The 5,629-nt window shown below is 30.8% G+C and overlaps 1 pseudogene; it reads left to right on the forward strand.

Moving 5' to 3' along the window:
* The first annotated feature begins 4,575 nt into the window (after positions 1 to 4,575).
* LOC112126960 lies at positions 4,576 to 4,709 on the forward strand (annotated as a pseudogene).
* The last annotated feature ends 920 nt before the right edge of the window (positions 4,710 to 5,629 follow it).

A 5,629-nucleotide genomic window follows, 5' to 3' on the forward strand; every position in this document is an offset into this window, starting at 1 on the left:
AAATTTATTTTTCATTTTTTCGGAAGGAGTCTCAACTTTGGGTATGTTCGTGTTTTTTTTTTTATTCTCTTCAAATTATTTTTTTCTTTTAACTCATTTTGTCTTCTTTGCCATATTGAAAAACGAAGTAAAATCAATTTATAACATGCTTATTAATTAATGTTTACTACAAACATAGAAAATTTTTATAAAACTTCTATAAAATTTATAAAAAATTACAAATACGAACACAAATGTACAATTTGTAAATATAATAATTAATTACTTTTTCAAAACCCTCAACCGCTTTGTGAGTATTTGTCCTCTTTCAGCTTTCTAGTATATATCCTCAAAAGTTCTTTCGGCTTTGATGCTGAATTTGTGAAATTTGGCGGCATATTAGCTAAAAATACGTGGTTCTGGTTGATAATTTTTTATCTTTTTGAAAACTCGTTTTACGTGGCCCTTTGCTAGAGACAAAAACTAAAAAAATGCAAATTTTCAAACGAAAATACGACTAAACATATTTCGAATAGCTTATACTTTTTTTAAATATACCGTAGAGCTCATTATTCCATTGATACATCATACTGACTTATTTTCGGCATAATTACGGCTTTTTAAGTTTCTACGTCTTTGTGAAAAATTACGTTTTCATGCATAAATATAAGAAACATTCTGTTTTTCATGCATAAAACTGGACCTTTGAGTGTTATCAACCAATTTTGACAATGAATTTTTAGAACCCACGTGGATAAAGTTATTTCAAGTTTCACTAATATTTTAAACATTTCAAAAATAATGTATCGTTTATGAGAAAAGAAGTTTAAAGTTAGAAAATATTCACATTTTCCCCAAAAATTTTTAATTTTTCTCTATATATTCTATTCTATTTAGCACTATTGCATTACGATTGTTAGCCATACTATTCGTAATACATTCACTTTATATGTCATATAAGTAAAAATAGTCTTGTCCCTACTTTGAATTTAAAACTTGTTTAATTAATCAATGTTAAAGAAATAATTATTCAGAACGAAAATTAATATTCATATCAATATGTATGTAAAAAACGGAATATGCCTCTAATTATAACTGAATTTAAATTATAACGTTTATATTCAGTATATCAATTCACAACATTGCGATTGATGAAAAATGCCGGAGTTTAGGGTGAAATCTGAATTGTAAAATAATGCAATAATTTATGGATGCATTGCTGAAATATTTTTAATTAAACAAATTATTTGATGTAAAAAAACAGTTTATAAAAAATTTCATTTTTCAATTATTAGAGCATAAATTAAAAAAGTTCTAATTTTTTGTAGGTATTTCATTTTTTTCTGTTAATTGAAATTCGCATAAATATAACCATTTTAGAATAAATTACATTATGGTGTACTTAAAGTCATTCCAAACTTTCCGCTTTTTCCATGCTAGATATGTACTGTAAGTATTTTGTAAATCGCTGTATACAATAAATGCATTCTTCTTCTCATTTGTTCCAGACTTCATGCGCAGTACGGATGTGAACGAAAATATGTATGACATTGTTTAACCTATTCATTGGAATAAAATAATACACAAGCGCTCTTACTTAATTAATACTTAAGACTGGGTAATTTACAGACGACGTTACAACTTTTAAATACATTTTACAGTAGCTGACAAAGACGAAAGTGAAATGATGAAATACTCTCCTCCCTAATTAATTTATTCTTTGATCATTGACAGCGTTTCCAATTTACATTCCCAATAAAAAGTCAAGTTAGATTCCACATAACTTAAAGATTACCCCGATGGATTGTCAAATAAAAGAAGTAAGAAGTCAACTCTGATGTGGAATAAAAAATCTAGAAGTAATGTATATGAATGAAGAAGGCTTCCACCGAGACGTTAACAAGCCACAGGATTTTTTCCTCTCCTGCAGGTAGTTAAAGGGAACCTATAGTTTTAACCAAACCGGTCAAAAATTGCTTATTAATTATGAGTCTAGTTAGTGGGCGGCCATGATGCCTCGGTGGAGCCCCACTCCGGCGTGGCTCTACAACAATTATCCTACCCCTTCCTGTTCCATCTTTGTTTAATTAACCTGTAAAATCACCCTTCCGTTCCCTCCTTGTTAGCTGCCCTGTCATAGCCAGCGAATACGACTTTATTTATTGCCTGGCATGATGGACCCCAATTCATTAACACTCGACATGGGCAAGTGTTTCAAGGGCCTTTCAAATAGACTTGTGCTTGTTTAAGCAAATTGTTTCTGTTTTAGTCTTCAGCACAAAGAAATAAGGGTAAAACACATTTTGCAATTCCTTTCTTTATTGGTATTTCATATATTTGCAAAAAAATTTGCATAATAAATGGATTGGATGACATATCTCTTCACTCTGTTATGTCGCATCAGACGGATTATGTTAAATCTATATATGTAACTGCAAGGATGACTAGATAGTCCAATAACATGTTCATCTTCCCAACAAAATATTTCACAATTGAAAACGCGCTTTAGTTACACAATTGAATTTACTACGAGAAGGATATCTATTTTTCGTTACTACCTATTTACATCCACAGGAATATAGAAATTTTTCCATTATTTTGTTAACATACAGGTATCCTTTTTGGTTGGCCTGGGTGAATTTCACTTGAACAAATAACGTTGCCAAAAAACATAAATACGTATTTAATATTTTTTAGTCTAGTTTTACATTTTCACTTCTTTTTAAAAATATTTATTGTCAGAACACTTTAGAGCCAGTAAATTTTAAGCATGTATTTTTTGGTTTTTCGCTAATGTAAACTGTGCAATAAAAATTCAGCCGGACTATCTATTCAAAAAAGGACACACTGTTTAGTGATCGCGCTTACCCATGAACTTCTAGAAAAAATGAAGTGAACTTCATTTTTCCAAATACTTTAAATTTCGGGTAATCATCAACAGTATGGTTTTTCTTATTTCTTCGAATTATACAGCTCCAATTGAAAATATTGTAATAAAACTTATATAGTGCTTATGTAAGAAAATAAACCAGCTTAATATTTAATATAATTAAATATTCAATATATATAATAAGGTATTTAATATATATATAATAATAATATTTAAAATATTTTTTGTATACTTAATGGTTTAAATGGCTGAGATCAACCTGCTTGTTTTTCGACCGTTTCCACAATAATTCACGACTTGATTATTTATAGTCTAAATGTTTTCCGATAACAAAAAATGCTTTAAATATTAAGTAAATATGTTACCAGGTGGCTAAGAACTATAATTTAGATATTGAATACCAAAAACAATATGTGTTTTATACAATTAAAATAAAATATAAATAAGATTGATCGATGCGGAGGCATATCATAAAGTAGTAATACAACTAAAACGTTTACATCACTCAAATTTTATTTTAACCGTAAATTTACTATTTTATATAGAATGAGCCTAGAATATTAGCATAAAAATGCACAAAATACTTATGTGACAGGTTAAAATATGTAATGCATATTTCTTTGGCACCCTTGAATGGTTGCTAGTGAAATTGTACATAATAAAAATGTAAATTCGAAAAAGCATGTCCCTGGGATAATTTTTTTCAAAATGTAGAATATGAAAATAACAAATATATATACACTTGAATTATTTGTTCGATGCTGAGGCTGTGTGAAATTATGTTGATTTTCCTACACCTCCGTATACCATAAATGCTTAAAAGAGGCGTTCTACAAGCGCCCAATTACGAGAGACACCTACACTATTTTTTTTATAAAGAATGTCTATTTTGTTTAGCTAGGTTGTAGAAAAGTGGAGTGATAGGTTTAGCGGATTTTGAATGCATAAATCAATCGGTTTCACAACCCGACTGTGGATAGATTTATTTGCATCACTTAGCATAGCACGCTTATCGGTGGCTACTTATCAAAGAAGGTTTTTTAATACATATCAGAAAATATCCACAGCTGACAATCACAAGGGAGAATGTTAAGGACAAACGGATACAAACACCTATTAAAACCACTTCTCCCCCGTTATGAATGAGAAGGGGATTTATGATCCTGTACCCCGAGAAGCGATGTACCTTCACCTTTTTCTCTTTTTCATAAACGGTCGTATTTTTCTCCGGCCCATTCACCCGTTCGGCAAAAGGGGCCGAGGTCTGTTTTTTAACTTTTTGTCTGACTGAATCATATCAGATTTTTTGAACTTGATATTGTCCTCTTTCTTTGTAACGAACCGTCTCGCCTACTGCACTCCCCAGGCCCGAATACGGTTACATCTCTATTTTTTGGTCGGGAGAAACACAATGGACTTAAATGCGCTCCTGTGCCAGTTCGCTGGAGTAGATATTCTTAGAGTCAATAGGGTAGACATCATTGTTAAACGTTTTCAAGCGCACCCCTCCATCTTTTGTGAGTATTTCGACTATAAAAATGGTTTACTTCTTCATCTCACCAATAAAACCGTATAAAAACAGTCCTTTGGGGCATTTTTCACTTCGTTTGAAACAGAACATCATTCTAAACAATATAAAGATCAAAATATATATGCGTGTTATTTGGTAACATAGGATTACACATAATTAGGAATGGAAAGGAGGAAACCTTGCGAAGTGGCAATATCGTAATTAATAAAGTTCTACTGAGATGTGACTATTGCTACTTGAAAAACATACATGGCATATGACTCAGTAATTTTAACAGCCATATAGAATTTGTGCAGCAATGACGACGATCCTTTCCCAAAAGTGGAGGAGCCAAATTATTGTCTTTCCTGTCCCGGTAAATGTTTGGTATAGCCAAAAGAAACGTTGAGTGAGAAAGAGAAATGTAGAGAAAACTTTGCCTAAAGTTTTAGTTAATATTGAGGCAGGATTTTCTTCATCCCCTCGTGTTAATAATTTTTGTATTTAAGCGATCTCAACATGTATTTCTCAAAATAATTTACGTTTTGAACATCTGAACAACATGGCGTTTGTCAAAATTTGATTTACATGTATTTTAGAATTGATCTATATGATTAGTACAAAATATTTTGTAATATTTAAGTCAGATTTTTTTTAACTAATGGGAAAAGACTATAAAGAACTCTAATTATTTTCTAACAAACGTAGAGAATTACAATGTTTATCAATAATGGATGAGACATAGTTTTATTTCTAATGAAGAACAAGCTGTGTCATCACCATATTGCAAGCATGTATTTTTCAACATGAACTTAGCTACGTCATTAATGTAAATGTTGAAAAATGAAGGGCCATGAACTAAACCTTGTGGCACACCGGCTAATGAATCACATGTGGTAGGGTTACTATTTGCAACATTGACAGTAAAATGCCTATTTTCTATGTAAATGTAAATAAAATGAACCAAGTACCTGGGGAAAGCAAGCAGGATTAATTTGAAAATAAAACTACATACTGTTGAAGGTAGTTTACTATCTAGTAAAACCACACTGGTGTGTTTTTCTATGTTTAAGTTGTTAATTTCTTTAGCTTACCACTAGAAAGATAGTTCGACAAAATTGGAGTCGAGGCTTAAACAAAAATGTTAAAATACAGATAGAAATATGTTGGCACAAAAAATCATCGGAAATTGTTTTTTTCTTCGGGAAGGAAAACGAATAACAGTCATACTTTTCGTATGTAGATATATG

Source organism: Cimex lectularius, unplaced genomic scaffold, assembly GCF_000648675.2.
Source record: "Cimex lectularius strain Harlan isolate CLEC.00 unplaced genomic scaffold, Clec_2.1 scaffold161, whole genome shotgun sequence".
Taxonomy (NCBI): domain Eukaryota; kingdom Metazoa; phylum Arthropoda; class Insecta; order Hemiptera; family Cimicidae; genus Cimex; species Cimex lectularius.